Here is a 15,939-nt window from a genome sequence, read left to right as displayed (position 1 = left end):
AAAAATCCGTTTTTCGGTGGGTTTTCGTGGGAATATTCCAGTTTCAAACCGGTTATGACCGGTTTCTGCCTCCTACCGAACCTCCAAACCGGTTTAAACCGGTTTATCAAATCGAAAGTTTTGACCCGATTTTTGAAAAAACCTAAGGCTATAGCCTTTCCGTTTTTTCGAATTTTGGGGGTCAAAAAATCGAAGAAAAATCCGTTTTTCGGTGGGTTTTCGTGGGAATATTCCAGTTTCAAACCGGTTATGACCGGTTTCTGCCTCCTACCGAACCTCCAAACCGGTTTGAACCGGTTTATAAAATCGAAAATTTTGACCCGATTTTTGAAAAAAACCTAAGGCTATAGCCTTTCCGTTTTTTCGAATTTTGGGGGCCAAAAAATCGAAGAAAAATCCGGTTTTCGGTGGGTTTTCGTGGGAATATTCCAGTTTTAAACCGGTTATGACCGGTTTCTGCCTCCTACCGAACCTCCAAACCGGTTTTTAAAATCAAAAATTTTGACCCGATTTTTGAAAAAAACCTAAGGCTATAGCCTTTCCGTTTTTTCGAATTTTGGGGGTCAAAAAATCGAAGAAAAATCCGTTTTTCGGTGGGTTTTCGTGGGAATATTCCAGTTTCAAACCGGTTATGACCGGTTTCTGCCTCCTACCGAACCTCCAAACCGGTTTGAACCGGTTTATAAAATCGAAAATTTTGACCCGATTTTTGAAAAAAACCTAAGGCTATAGCCTTTCCGTTTTTTCGAATTTTGGGGGCCAAAAAATCGAAGAAAAATCCGGTTTTCGGTGGGTTTTCGTGGGAATATTCCAGTTTCAAACCGGTTATGACCGGTTTCTGCCTCCTACCGAACCTCCAAACCGGTTTGAACCGGTTTATAAAATCGAAAGTTTTGACCCGATTTTTGAAAAAAACCTAAGGCTATAGCCTTTCCGTTTTTTCGAATTTTGGGGGTCAAAAAATCGAAGAAAAATCCGGTTTTCGGTGGGTTTTCGTGGGAATATTCCAGTTTCAAACCGGTTATGACCGGTTTCTGCCTCCTACCGAACCTCCAAACCGGTTCAAACCGGTTTATAAAATCGAAAGTTTTGACCCGATTTTTGAAAAAAACCCTAAGGCTACAGCCTTTCCGTTTTTTCGATTTTTGGGGGTCAAAAAATCGAAGAAAAATCCGTTTTTCGGTGGGTTTTCGTGGGAATATTCCAGTTTCAAACCGGTTATGACCGGTTTCTGCCTCCTACCGAACCTCCAAACCGGTTTTTAAAATCAAAAATTTTGACCCGATTTTTGAAAAAAACCTAAGGCTATAGCCTTTCCGTTTTTTCGAATTTTGGGGGTCAAAAAATCGAAGAAAAATCCGTTTTTCGGTGGGTTTTCGTGGGAATATTCCAGTTTCAAACCGGTTATGACCGGTTTCTGCCTCCTACCGAACCTCCAAACCGGTTCAAACCGGTTTATAAAATCGAAAGTTTTGACCCGATTTTTGAAAAAAACCCTAAGGCTACAGCCTTTCCGTTTTTTCGATTTTTGGGGGTCAAAAAATCGAAGAAAAATCCGTTTTTCGGTGGGTTTTCGTGGGAATATTCCAGTTTCAAACCGGTTATGACCGGTTTCTGCCTCCTATCGAACCTCCAAACCGGTTTAAACCGGTTTATGAAATCAAAAATTTTGACCCGATTTTTGAAAAAAAACCTAAGGCTACAGCCTTTCCGTTTTTTCGAATTTTGGGGGTCAAAAAATCGAAGAAAAATCCGTTTTTCGGTGGGTTTTCGTGGGAATATTCCAGTTTCAAACCGGTTATGACCGGTTTCTGCCTCCTACCGAACCTCCAAACCGGTTTGAACCGGTTTATAAAATCGAAAATTTTGACCCGATTTTTGAAAAAAACCTAAGGCTATAGCCTTTCCGTTTTTTCGAATTTTGGGGGCCAAAAAATCGAAGAAAAATCCGGTTTTCGGTGGGTTTTCGTGGGAATATTCCAGTTTCAAACCGGTTATGACCGGTTTCTGCCTCCTACCGAACCTCCAAACCGGTTTAAACCGGTTTATCAAATCGAAAGTTTTGACCCGATTTTTGAAAAAAACCTAAGGCTATAGCCTTTCCGTTTTTTCGAATTTTGGGGGTCAAAAAATCGAAGAAAAATCCGTTTTTCGGTGGGTTTTCGTGGGAATATTCCAGTTTCAAACCGGTTATGACCGGTTTCTGCCTCCTACCGAACCTCCAAACCGGTTTGAACCGGTTTATAAAATCGAAAATTTTGACCCGATTTTTGAAAAAAACCTAAGGCTATAGTCTTTCCGTTTTTTCGAATTTTGGGGGTCAAAAAATCGAAGAAAAATCCGGTTTTCGGTGGGTTTTCGTGGGAATATTCCAGTTTCAAACCGGTTATGACCGGTTTCTGCCTCCTACCGAACCTCCAAACCGGTTTTTAAAATCAAAAATTTTGACCCGATTTTTGAAAAAAACCTAAGGCTATAGCCTTTCCGTTTTTTCGAATTTTGGGGGTCAAAAAATCGAAGAAAAATCCGTTTTTCGGTGGGTTTTCGTGGGAATATTCCAGTTTCAAACCGGTTATGACCGGTTTCTGCCTCCTACCGAACCTCCAAACCGGTTTGAACCGGTTTATAAAATCGAAAATTTTGACCCGATTTTTGAAAAAAACCTAAGGCTATAGCCTTTCCGTTTTTTCGAATTTTGGGGGCCAAAAAATCGAAGAAAAATCCGGTTTCGGTGGGTTTTCGTGGGAATATTCCAGTTTCAAACCGGTTATGACCGGTTTCTGTTTCCTACCGAACCTCCAAACCGGTTTGAACCGGTTTATAAAATCGAAAGTTTTGACCCGATTTTTGAAAAAAACCTAAGGCTATAGCCTTTCCGTTTTTTCGAATTTTGGGAGCCAAAAAATCGAAGAAAACTCCGGTTTTCGGTGGGTTTTCGTGGGAATATTCCAGTTTTAAACCGGTTATGACCGGTTTCTGCCTCCTGCCGAACCTCCAAACCGGTTTTTAAAATCAAAAATTTTGACCCGATTTTTGAAAAAAACCTAAGGCTATAGCCTTTCCGTTTTTTCGAATTTTAGGGGTCAAAAATTCGAAGAAAAATCCGGTTTTCGGTGGGTTTTCGTGGGAATATTCCAGTTTCAAACCGGTTATGACCGGTTTCTGCCTCCTATCGAACCTCCAAACCGGTTCAAACGTGTTTATGAAATCAAAAATTTTGACCCGATTTTTGAAAAAAACCCTAAGGCTACAGCCTTTCCGTTTTTTCGATTTTTGGGGGTCAAAAAATCGAAGAAAAATCCGTTTTTCGGTGGGTTTTCGTGGGAATATTCCAGTTTCAAACCGGTTATGACCGGTTTCTGCCTCCTACCGAACCTCCAAACCGGTTTGAACCGGTTTATAAAATCGAAAATTTTGACCCGATTTTTGAAAAAAACCTAAGGCTTCCGTTTTTTCGAATTTTGGGGGCCAAAAAATCGAAGAAAAATCCGGTTTTCGGTGGGTTTTCGTGGGAATATTCCAGTTTCAAACCGGTTATGACCGGTTTCTGCCTCCTACCGAACCTCCAAACCGGTTTAAACCGTTTTTTAAAATCGAAACCGGTTTTTGAAATCGTGATGAACCCACAAACACAAAATGCCGTGGTAGCAGGCGGTCGCCGACGTTTGGCCGATATTTCTGTCGGTGTTTTCCCGCTGAACATGAGCCACGACACCAAGCAGTTTACTGTTTGTTGGTTATTTAAAAAAGTGGACGGGAACACCTCCTGATCAGCTGTAAAATTTCGATTGTGTGGCCCGTGTTTGATTCGGATATTGATGAGAAAGATGTTTTCCCTGTTTTGAGACAGAGTTTAAAAGGAATGTCGTCACTATTCGATGTAGCAAAACGATTTTTGACTGAAAATGCATATTGTAGTTGTAATTTGTTGTAGGTTTTAGTTGTTATTCATGAATATTTTATCCTGTATGTTTCTCCTCGCATTTTTTGGGGTATTATTTCTATTTTGTTTGATTGTGGTGTCGATGGAATATGTCAATTTTAAAGTAAAAAATACAAACTCCGTATTAGCCGTCTTCTGCTGTTGATTTGAGGGACAAGGTTCTCAATTATTTTAAGTATTATTAAATTACTATTATTTTTCCTATTATTAAATTTGCTTTTCGCAGCACGCTTTGAATTTTTTTCTAACATTTTTTGCTGCCTACACCACTATTTGTAACTTTAGTTTCCTTGATAAGATTGGTTTTCATGACGAATAAAAAATAAACTGAAAAATAAAACTAAAAACGTTGTCATGCATTTCGCCGCACACCGTTATGACTCTAAGTACACGTATATAGGACAATGTTATTTGCTTTCTAACCTTACCAAATGTTCCATCTTGCAATTTTATTAACATTTTGTCAAATTTGCTTACAACCCAGTAACAGCCATAGGCTGAAGCTAACACAAATACCTTAAAAACTAATAGTTTGTTTAGAATCACACCAGTTCAATAAAATTTTTGTTTAAAAGTAATGTACAGGTTTTATTCTTGCTGAATATATTAATATGACAATAAAGAACTGATAAGAATGAAATACAAAAATAAAATCTGCATTTACACAAGTACAATTTAATTAACAGGTTAGAGACATTGATGACTGGAAAAGTAAATATTGTCACAATTGAACTTTCCAGAACAGATTTGGATTTTCCTAAAACAACTAAATACAAATGGTGATAAACTGTCAGAACACGCTAAGGTGAAACTTTATTTTAACCAGGGATGTGTGACATTTGGTCCGAACATAGATATTGTGTACAGTAGTAACTTTCAAATGCAGATTATTGTGAAAGAAAGAGCTATGTGCAGATTTTGTAAAACACATAAAAATGATAAAACATTTTGTGGCAATACGGCATTTGCAAAACACACATTTTACATAATGTGGCAATATTGCAGCCGATTTTTAGGATTAACAGAAACAAAATCCTTACAATGTTTGAAATATTAGCTACAAGGGCGTCAACCAAAATAAGTGAACAAAAATTACTTAAACCAAATACATTATACTACAAACCACCGCAAGTTATGAAATAGGAACAAATAAACAAATCATTAACATACTGCAATGTAAACATTTTGACATGGACATTAACATAATAAATTACAGGTAAAACACAAAACACGGTGGTAGTAAAACAGTTTGCAAGCAAATTGGTTAATGCTCATGGACTTATTTTTCACTTAATTTAGGCAAGTGGACAGTATTGTTAACTGTAAAAGAACACCTACACTATGCTGGTTCATAGAATGAACTATAAACATAACTTTTGTGCCATTAACCTGCCTCAATGCAGACTACTTCAATGGGACAGAGAAACAACATTTGCAGATGGAACAAAACAAAGTTTACAAAAACTTAAATGTCTATATATTTGCATATGATATACATGAACTTGCACACTTAAACACTTGAAACATTGTATGTTTTGCTGTCCTGTTATGCCACATCAGTAATGAAGGTAATTGGTCTGGCTTCGTTACGTAACAACAAGGTTTGTGCTCATTGATGTGTGCAAATAATCAGTTCAGCAACACAAGTTGTGAACAGTGGTGGGATTCAACTGGTTCGCACCGGTTCTGTAGAACCGTCTCACAGAATTTTATGAGATCAGCGAACCGGTTAGCATTACTGGTTCCTGTCAATGGACTTTTTGTAACAGAACCAGCTTAAAAATATGACTTTTGTGAAAGAACCGGCTGAAAATATGACTTTTGTGATTGAACCGGCTGACAAAAAAATTAAATTCCACCGCTGGTTGTGACTACCTTGTCCAGTCCTCCTTGCCTCAAGATCAACTCAGTTTAAGGTTGCATGGTCTGAAATGTAGAAGAGATAGTTAACTTATAAACATGTACATTATTTATTGAATTACCAACAAACAATAAAATCTAGTACCAGCCATAAAGTAAGAAACAAAACTTTACCAAAACAAGCTAGTAAATGAATTCTGATAAATGTGCTGCATGTATTATACATGTTAGTACAGGGGTGTCAAACTCGTGGGGTTCGTGGGCCACATCGCAGTTTTGAAATTATGCCGAGGGCCGCATGTGATTTTTGATCTAGTTTTGTACACTTAAACAACCTTTTCGCTAATATGGCCGCATCGCAGATCCTTATTTTACCAACAGCCGCCAACTACCTGCTGGTTTTTATTTTAAAATTACAGGTGTAAAGAAATAGGTTAAAATCACATATATACCAACTATTGGCGCGCCAAAAGCCCAGATTAATTTCCAACTTGATGCACAAATTAAGCTGCACAGTGTTAACATCAGTTTTAATTGTTTATTAAATTGTTATTATATCATAATCTATATTGTGACGCTAGTGGTTCCTGTTTGTCCGCATTGTTTGCACACAATAGGCGTACAAAAAATCGGACGCATATGGCTACATAGGCTAGTAATGCTGTTTTCAAAAGAGTTTTAATTGCGTCACGACCACCAGTACAAATATTTTAATGAACATGTTTACGGCCGCACATATATCTGAAAAAATAATACAGTTGCTGTTGAGTGTTCGTGGGCCGCATTGGAGGGCTTTGTGGGCCGCATGCGGCCCGCGGGCCGCAAGTTTGACACCCCTGTGTTAGTATATGTAACTGGGGTCATGCATTGATTTTTATAAACGCTGACACAAATGCGCAAGGACACCACTACAATCTCTGTTGACCTACTATGTATACAGTGCAGTATTTAGTACCAACCCAAGTTCAAGGTCTTAATTTCATAAAATATATTCTTCACCATGCAAGTTAACAAAACTTTTTCACAAATGTTTGGCCAAGGTTAAGATTACAATATTCAATCAAAACAATAAAACGTAAAAGAAATTTACCAAAAACATATCCTAGAAAAAAGTCAGTTCATAAATTTGTAAATGTGACATAAACAATGTACGGCAGACAAATATGGTTAATTGCATACTGGTTGAATGCATAAACTGTTTATTTGCATGGAATAAAACAGCCACTTATGACTAAATTGGTCATCCAATTAACCAGATTTGCCTGTATTAACCATTAGACCAGTCACTAGTGGTTTTCATGGTGGTCAACGGTGCATTAAGAATAGAGGCATTAGCAATTAAAATCCCTTTTGATGCCAAACATAAGCACTTTGAATGATTGTTCCCACAACAATGGCTACTTTTGACATGAAACCGATGACAAAATATTAGGGCTATGGTAGTGGTACAGAAAAATAGTGGGAAACACTGCTTTGAACAAGCGGGTTCAAAGATATTTTTTCCACACCCCACAAAGCTATAAATCAGTTTGGTCTTTAGCTTTTTCTCAATGCCCACCTTAGCTTTCGATCCAGGCCATCACACCCATTAGGTTTTTTACAAAATCATCCAAACTGTTTATGGTTGTTTCATTAGTTCCAGATCTAATTTGTTGAAAGTCAACACAATGTTTTTTGTGATCTACCAAAAAAGATTTGACTCAATTAGTCTGTGACAAAAAACAACAACACAGTAAAACTAGTAAAATCAACTAGACAATAAATTTTCATGGACTAAAAAACAGTACAAAAATTTTGTTGTAAAAATGAAACATTAAAAAAACTATTTTGTAAAACAGGTTACCGTAATTTTCCGTGTATAATGCGCAAAATTTAATTAATTTATTGTCCTAAAATCCAGGGTGCGCATTATGCATGGGTACAACAATTTTTGAAGAAAATCTGCCTCGAAATAAAACTTGAAATCAGACCTTTCTTCTTGCTTGTTGTCAATCGCGCATCACATTTAGCCATCCTGCCCAACACACTTAGTCAGTAAAATTCATAATTGACGACACATCGTTTGATGCGATGGTGCAATCCTTGATGGTGTGTTATTATCAAATACTGCACACTGCCCATTTAGCGACAACGTAAATGGGGTGATATCATTGCCGATATGCAACGGATCGAACTAAAATTTTGTATAAGTTTGAATTTAATTATTCCGATTTTTAGGTATTTTAATCTGATACATATTAAACTTCATTTGTGTTTTAAAAATAAAAATGTTCTCTGCAAGTATTAAGATCGGTTCCGCTTGAACGCGACCAGTAAGATCTCGTTTGCTGTCACGATGTACCCTACACAAATCCTAAACATTTTTCGCTATCGAGTTTGCGAGGCATGCACAGTGATACTGACCGGCAGAATAACATCCGGTTGTTTCAAAAGATGATCTTTTTTCTGAAATAATTTTACGTTTACGGATTTAAGAGTAAAAATTTGGGTGCGTATTATACATGGGTACAGTCTTTTTTCCAGCATCGACATGCCATTTTTAGGGTGCGTATTATGCACGGGGGCGCACTATACTTGGAAAATTACAGTAATACTAATGATATAGTGACGTTTTTGTTTGCCTAAATCAGGGGCGTGCAACATACGGCCCGCGGGCCAGTGTCCGGCCCGCGGCATCTATTTTTGTGGCCCGCGCAGACTTCAAAGTACTCTATTTCTTATCAATACTTTTTACTGATAGAGCATGGAATGTTGCTATTTGTACACCATCACTGGTATTTTTGACTTTGTACAACCTCACATAGTGATAAAGTTTTATCCACTGTGACGAAATATTCCCTTTGTTGCATCATAGTGTGCATTATGAAAGAACTGCCTTTCTAGCAATTGATTCAGTACGTGATTTATAGGTGCAGTAAATATATTGAGATTTATTCTACGATAAGGTTAGCAGATATCCCATTGATCAAAAGTACTCTAAGGGCTATTAAATAAATTGTTTAAAAAATGTATGTGTTGCTTTATTGTCTGGCCCTCAGCAATATTTTAACTGTAAGTTGTGGCCCACTGCGATAAACAGTTGCACGCCCCTGGCCTAAATGATCCAGCCTTGTGACTGTTTATTCAGTTTTGGCCCAAGCCTTAACGTGGGTTTGGTGCATAACTAATTGATAATATACTGTTTGTTTACATCTACACTTAAATACCCCTAACATGGAAAACAACAAATCAAATTCAGTACCTTACAAATTATTGGTGTTGTTTCTTGTTTATTAGTCATTGGGATCACTGGAGTATTTTTTTGATTGAATGATGTAATACTGTTATCTGGATCAAAAAAAGTAAAGATAGTCAATTAATAATGGCAAAAATTTGTTCTCTCTCTCTATATATATTCAATGCATCCTTAAGTCTAACACCAGAAATAAACAGTAGACTTGTGAAACAAAACCTACTAAACCAAAAACCAAAACACATTTATGATAGTAATAGCTGCAAAACTAAACAACAAAAGATCTTGCCAAATACAAACAAATGGCAATATTCTGCTGCAATAAATATTAGGTTGGAACAAAAATGATATTGGTTTCAAAACTAAGAAATTGTTATTTTAACATCAAGTAACAGAGAGGCAAAATGGTTTTTGATTTCAATCAGCAAATCAGCATCTAACACAAAAACAATACACACCTGAGATGAAGTAAGAAATAGCTGGCAGCAAACACAATACCTGAGTAAGGTTTCTTGACTACATTCCTAAAATTTAAGGATATAAGTTCACATGGTTAGAGTGGTAACTAATATATATCATTAAATATAATATACAATAATAAGAACCTGTTTGACTGATGTAAAAGGCAAAACATCACCCAAGAACGGGTCTACATTGAGAAATGTGGACTCTGTACATGAAGTTGTTGATGAAAGAAGGAAAGTAAAATATAAATTGCCACATAACATCGATGAAAGCTCGCCTCCCCAGCATCAGTCAGTTTTTTGCATCAGCAGCAGACCAGATTGGAAAGAATGGCCTCATTTTGGATTTACATTTAAACAATACAAGACACATAATTGGCATTGTGACGTAACGGAAGTGGATTCCGACTGTGTGTGCTTGTGTGGATTCGGACAAAGTGCAGTGGGTGTGCGATCGTTGAAATGACCCAACCGAAGGGGTTCATGTTGAAGTATCCAGAGAATCAAAAAACAATATAATTTAGTACATTTTTTTCGGAGCTAAAAATGTTAAGTGGGACGGATCAAATTCCTGTTCAAGTCAAATACACCAACGGTGAAAAATGCCAGATAGGTAAGCAATAAACGCAGTAAACCTCGGTTAATCCGGACCCGTTTGGACCAAAAAACTATAGAACTACATTGTTATTTGTTTATGTTGTGTTTGGAGAAGGAAAATGTTAATTTTTCAAAGCTAAAATTGTATATAGTAGAGTGTTATTTAACTTATCGCTAATATTTTGCATTTTTCTGATTCACAGTGAATAGTGTTGTGTTCGCACGGCTCGTAATAAGACATTAAAAACAAATACAACCGTTTTTAGAAGTTTTTTCTGATTTTCAGTAACAAACACAAATGCCAAACACAAATGCCAAACACAAATTTGGGCGGGAACTTGGCCGAATGGCCTGGCGCTCCTGACCCATTACAAAACCTGATCGGGTTTCGTCCCCGGAAGTATCCTGGGTTCGAATCCCGTGAACGACAAAGGACAATTTTCAGTTCTCGGACTGCCGCCTGATTGTCGAAAAATACACAAATGTCAATTAGTGATGTCGCGGACAGAAATTTTGGGATTTTTGTTCGCACCGCAAAATTTCAAGCTGTTCGCAAACTGCACCGAAACTGCAAATTTTTAAAAAAAGTTGACACTGCACTGCACCGCATATATTATTGTACCATAAACTTCTACATCAGTTGTTAAATCTGCATTTCAAACATTCAGCATTAAACCTTGAACCTTCAAAAGCTACAACTTTGCCTGCAATGGTCAAACAGCAACAGTTTTACAAAATTACAAATTACAAGCAAACTTGAACAATACAACACTAACTTTTCTAAAAACTAAGAATAATTGAATTTGGGAATCTGGACACAACTGATTAGGTCTTTTATGACAGAATCACGTAAAAAATCTGTGTACATATTGTCGATGTTTATTTTTCAAAGCAAAAGTTATTGAATAAGTTGCGCGGTGTGCGGCATCGACGCGGCATAAGAAGTTTTTAGACCCGCGGCAGTGCATTCAAAATTACCCCAATAATCTACGCGGCCGCTCAAGCGGCGCGGTTGACACCACTAATGTCAATCAAAATTACATGCGGCATTCTTAATCCAATGCACCACAGACTAAATCATAAAAATGCTCAATAACTTTCACAAGAAAAAAGATTTTATCTGTTAAAAATGCGTTTTAATTTCCTAATTCCTTTTAAGCTGAAAATTAAATGTTTAAGCCATTCTATGACATGAAGAAATAATTTTGCAACTAAGATATTTCTAATTTGGTTATAGAAACTTGAGTTTAATTTAAACACAAAACTTGGGGGGTTTCCCAGATAAAAACCCTTACAACAGCTCGCCAATAACGAACTTCTAAGAAGTCTGTGTAATGCTTTTGTATTTATATTTTTGAGCCAGGTAATGTAGGATTTTTGTTGTTATCGTTAAGTACTGTATTTACTCGATTGCAAGCCGCCCGCGATTGTAAGCCGAGTGCTGAGGTGTTAAAAAAATAAAGCCGCACAAACGGCAGGTAAAATCGAGTAAATACGGTACAGTGCAAATGAAGCCAATGAGAGAGAATTGACGTAACCGCAATGACAAGCAAAGCCATATTTAGCGATTTTTCTGCGTGCAAATGATTCCTGGTTTAGTACAACGGCATTGTTGTGAAATCAAATAACAGACAACTGAAAGTTTGAGTGAAATTTGAAGATGCAATATCACTTAAAATTGGGCCTAAAAATGATATAAAAATGACCAGTTAATCAACCGTACTACCATCCTTGGTTTTAAGTTGTAAAAATGTCTCGCCTTTAAATTCAGCGGATATTGTTTCTGTATCTCGATATCTTGCTTGATAGCTGTTTTTTTTCTGTTGTTTTTGGTAACGTTACGTTCAGTTTTAGGCGGAGTAATATGTGCGATCAAATATTTGTAGTGGTAAGTGATCCTACATTGCCTTGTAGAGGTTACATTCCATCGAAGTTACAGTAAAAATACACTTCCTTAAAATACTGTAGCAGAATTAAAAATGTTAAGATTGAGGGTTCGAATCCCACCGCAGGGTTAGATTTTTCTTGTCTACGACTTGCCACATGTTAATGCTTGGTGACTGGCTGATTCAGTATATGGCGCCTTCAATAGACCTGACGTACTGTAATTCATTCGTTAACAGTATTTAATGAAAAGAACTTCATAACCCCAGGTAAGTACTTGTGTAGGAATCCATTTATAATTTCAACCAACCACATTCGTTGCATATTGTACTAACTGTTTGATATCACACAAATCTTGGATACTTGAACTGATACTTATGGAGTTTTCATGTAAAGTCATTTTAACCCCTGGGCAGTGGCGTAGGAGCATATGCTGCCGCCCCTGGCTTTCGTTGAAAATGCCGCCCTAAGTAGACTGCAGCAAATTTTGAAATAGTTTCATGTTCAAGCAATCTTTTCAATAATAATAATTACAAATAATGTGGCGCGTCCCAGAAGTTCTATATTGCTCGAGAAAGAAGCCTCACTGTCTCAGCGTTGCCTCACTGTCTCACAAATGGAGAACAAATGTATTAGGCAAATAAAAGATCAATAGCCGCCTCAAAATTGAACTTTTCGAGCTTTCGCCGAAGCAAAATCAGCGATAATATCTTCGAAATCAAGTTTGTAAACGTAGTCTCTTTTTATAGAAAGAATCGATAGAGCTGATAGCCGTTTATCATTGATGGTAGAACATAAATGCGACTTTATCATTTTGAGCTTTGAGAAACTCCTCTCGCAGCTCGCAATTAGTGTCGAATCAAGTAGGTGTGATTTAGCTAACCACTGTAAAACATCAAACGCTGTTGCATTGCGATAAAACGTGGTTTCACTGCTTCGCACCAGCCTCTTAAATCTGTCAATTTCCGCAGCTAACTCCAAAAAGTCAAACAAAAATAAATAAAAATTAGGATGTGTAAGGTCAGGTTGGTTTACAGTTTGGTTGGTGGTTTGTTAAAAGGTACTTGCATGTTGAAAAAAAGCTATTTCGGTGGTTATGCATTGTTGTTGGTAAACAATTGAAAATGAATTTCGTTGATTTTATATTTCCGTGTTTTTATGTTAAAGATACCCATCTATTTTGCCCGAGATTAATGTTACTTTGTAGAAATTGTGGTTAAGTTCGGTGGAGACATGTCTTGTTGTTGCTTATGACTTTGAGTGGGTCCACTTCGTATGTACTAGGATGAAATATGTGTGGTTTATGAATTAACAAGTTGTTAGTTTACTCGCATTTCTGATATTGTTTAGCGGCAGGCCTGAAGTAGCATGTTGCTTCATATAATTTCTTGATAGTTTTTCTTGAAGCTAAATTTTTCGCCGAATTGATATTTAACCTGGTTTTCATTTCACCTAACGCATCACGCAAATTGTTATGAAAATTAAAACGTCGTGCCGGTTAAGATTAGCAGTGTTTGCAATACCAAATTCGGGTGACAACGCTGAATATTGCGCAAGATTACTGGACGCCTCGGGAGAAGGCTGGACGTCGTAAAAACCGCTGAATACCGGACAAAAAATGGAGAACAAATGTATTAGGCAAATAAAAGATCAATAGCCGCCTCAAAATTGAACTTTTCGAGCTTTCGCCGAAGCAAAATCAGCGATAATATCTTCGAAATCAAGTTTGTAAACGTAGTCTCTTTTTATAGAAAGAATCGATAGAGCTGATAGCCGTTTATCATTGATGGTAGAACGTAAATACGACTTTATCATTTTGAGCTTTGAGAAACTCCTTTCGCAGCTCGCAATTAGTGTCGAATCAAGTAGGTGTGATTTAGCTAACCAATGTTAAACATCAAACGCTGTTGCATTGCGATCAAACGTGGTTTCACTGCTTCGCACCAGCCTCTTAAATCTGTCAATTTCCACAGCTAACTCCAAAAAGTCCACCTCGTCGTTATAAGTGCTTTTAAAAGCGTTGGTGAATCCATTGTTTTTCGCTTTGCAGCAGCGCGTGAGGATTCAAAAATTTCCTTTTTTATAAGAACAAAAAACGTTTTTTAAAAAATATTGACTTTTATCCAGAAGTGACTTTTGCTCGGATCAAACCAAGCAGAAAATGTTTTTTTCCAACAATATTATGTTCATTAACTTTATCTACATTACTAAGAGTGAGGGTAAAATCCATTTTTTGTGTTGATGATAAATATTTATGAACTTTATGCTACCAATAAACAATAATAATTTAACAATACACAGGCACTGGTTCGTATGAGGCAAGAGGAAAGCTTGTCCCTTGTAGTTGTGAAGTAAGTACATATTTAGTGAAAACCCTTTGAGAAGACGGAACTTATGTAACAACAAAATTTCAACTCGTTTCGATGTCCCATACGAAACACCTTCAAGTTATTTTTCCAAGATATTTAATAATGCTCTTCCAACAAACCCAATGCAATCGTGGAAATCGTTTCAAATTAGTTTTATTGATTGGCTTATTATATTTGAGCCATTTTTCCGCGGTTTACGACACACTGGATTATTTTTCTATGATTTATGCAAATTTAGAATTTCCCCAATTGTGTTTATTGCATACATTTATGAAATTTAAACTTGCAAAAGGGTTACTAGCACAATACCCAGAAACACAATGTATTTGGACATTTTTTGCAGTGTTGAAGACTAACGTTGCTTGTCTAAGTTATTTACAGGTTCTCCCTCCGAATACACGGACGTCATGGAACAAACACCGACAATTGTGCGAGTAGTCGAAGGAAAAGGCGATTTCTTCAGCATCAGTTGCCATGGTGACAGCACGAGAGCTGTTTTGGAAAAAGGAGCCTTTTTTGCTCAAGGCACATTTGCCCTTTATACACCTTGAAGTTACACAAGCAAATCAGTTCAAATCAGTTTTAATAATTGGTTTGTCGGCAGCTTAACAGTTTGGTTGCAAGTTCTTTGAATTCAACACTAAGAGGATTTTTAAAAATGCATTTAAACCTGCGCTTTGTCGGGTTTGCAATAATAATAGAGTACTCATTTATTTTGTTGTTTTTTGATATTTTCTTCCACAGCACGTTGTACAAAACTTGTTGTTATTTCATTGTTAAGTATTAAATTCAATAGAGTGATGCAAATATGTGTTTTATGCGGTTTAAAGTAAAACCAGTAGGATATTGGTTTGACAGCAGCAAGAGCATGAAGGCCAACATCTTACGTTGAATGTGAACAAAAAGACTTTGATTACTATCGCCGAATGGTTAGTGTTTCATCAAATCTAAATCATATAGAAGTCGTTTATTGCTTATACTACGTTGCATTAAACCAGTGGTTCTCAAACTTTTTAATTTTTAGTCTTAACGGTTCGAGTTTTTGCGGTCCAAGCCTAATATGTTCATGAAATTTAAAATACCTGGGCAAAACAAAACTGTCCAGTTACCAAACTAAAAGTTAATTTATTCCTTTCGAACGCATTCCCACAACAACATACAGAATGAATTTAGCTTCGTAAGATCACTTTGGGTGGGAATGTTTCAAAGGCATTTTATTACGTCACAAACAAGACTAAATGCGCGAACAATTGCCACCGTTTGTTACTTAAAAATGAAGCAAATAACCACTTCTTGTCATATAAAACTCTTTTGTCCATCCAATTTTTGCTTAACACTCGCAAGATCTCATATTACATAAGATTGTAGAAATACTTTAAGCTCCTCGCGGTCCCCCTGAAATCGCGCGGACTCCTAAGGTACCGCGGAGCGCAGTTTGAGAACCTCTGCATTAAATCAACTCATGTATACTGTTTGGGGCCGAATAAAACGACTGGCTGTAGGTTGGTGAACCCTGGTATAAACAGTAATACGTAACAATTAAACTTCTACGCATAATATAAACTTTTAAGGCAATAGAACTTGTATTTG

At 36.8% G+C, this 15,939-nt stretch overlaps 1 long non-coding RNA gene across 3 annotated transcripts; it reads right to left on the bottom strand.

The window, feature by feature from the left end:
* Positions 1-4,377: 4,377 nt before the first annotated feature.
* Positions 4,378-10,227, bottom strand: LOC145237764 (uncharacterized). 3 transcript variants are annotated; one of them, XR_013862033.1, is made up of 5 exons: positions 9,641-10,227; positions 9,494-9,559; positions 9,045-9,130; positions 7,362-7,484; positions 4,378-5,869 (listed from the first exon to the last, which is right to left on the bottom strand). It is a non-coding gene; the product is annotated as an uncharacterized LOC145237764 (long non-coding RNA). The 3 variants fall into 3 exon arrangements; XR_013862034.1 differs by having other exon boundaries at positions 9,050-9,130; XR_013862035.1 differs by lacking the exon at positions 7,362-7,484.
* Between the last annotated feature and the right edge of the window lie 5,712 nt (positions 10,228-15,939).

This window comes from Phallusia mammillata, chromosome 7 (genome assembly GCF_965637545.1).
Source record: "Phallusia mammillata chromosome 7, kaPhaMamm4.hap1.1, whole genome shotgun sequence".
NCBI classification, from domain to species: Eukaryota; Metazoa; Chordata; class Ascidiacea; order Phlebobranchia; family Ascidiidae; genus Phallusia; species Phallusia mammillata.
Note: the sequence above shows the minus strand (reverse complement) of the source record. Positions and strands in the feature narration are given on the sequence as shown.